General features: G+C 56.6%; 1 pseudogene; it reads right to left on the reverse strand.

The window, feature by feature from the left end:
- Positions 1-359: 359 nt before the first annotated feature.
- Positions 360-477, reverse strand: LOC126867211 (5S ribosomal RNA; annotated as a pseudogene).
- Between the last annotated feature and the right edge of the window lie 231 nt (positions 478-708).

The following is a 708-nucleotide window of genomic DNA, read 5'->3' on the forward strand; positions in this document are numbered from 1 at the left end:
CGCTTTTGTTTTAATATTTTACGTGGAGGAAATCCGCACGGACGCCAGGCCACTTCTGGGGAAAGCGGCGTGGTAGTGTCGGACTCCAACCGACTAAAACCTTCACCATAACCGTCCCGGCTGCGATCGAGAGAGGCCCGGGAACCGCTGTGAGCGTGGCAACGGGGCATCTCCCGCGCACCTAATACCACTGCTGATGGAGCGGTGTGTGACCATTGTCACACCGCGCCTCGTCGCCGGAGCCGCCGTGCCACGCAGTCCGGTTCCCCTACTGGACTGCTTGGCGGCCCCAAGGCGCTGAGCCGCCAAGCGCCCAAGCCCGAACCCCATGGGGGGGGGGGGGGGGGGGCAGCGCGCTTCGCCAACGCCACACGAAGACCCAGGCGATCACCCATCCAAATACTATCCGTGCCCGGCGCTGCTTAACTTTCGTGATCTGACGGAAACGAGTGCACTCAGCGCGGCCAGGGCGTTGGCAGACACACCCATCGCTAGCTTTCCTCCGACACAGCATCGTCACTGTACTTCACTTCTTCTACACCGCTAGAAAAGTCATCTACTTCTTCTGCACCGCTAGAAAAGTCAACTACTAAAGTATAAAAATTTAACGCCTAACGTTTAAGTCTAAGCACAACGCTAGAGGAGTGTAACTCACATCAACTATCTAAATCGGTTCTCGGTATTGTCGAACATTCACCTCCTCTATTA

The sequence above is a fragment of the Bombus huntii genome, chromosome 6 (assembly GCF_024542735.1).
Source record: "Bombus huntii isolate Logan2020A chromosome 6, iyBomHunt1.1, whole genome shotgun sequence".
Taxonomy (NCBI): domain Eukaryota; kingdom Metazoa; phylum Arthropoda; class Insecta; order Hymenoptera; family Apidae; genus Bombus; species Bombus huntii.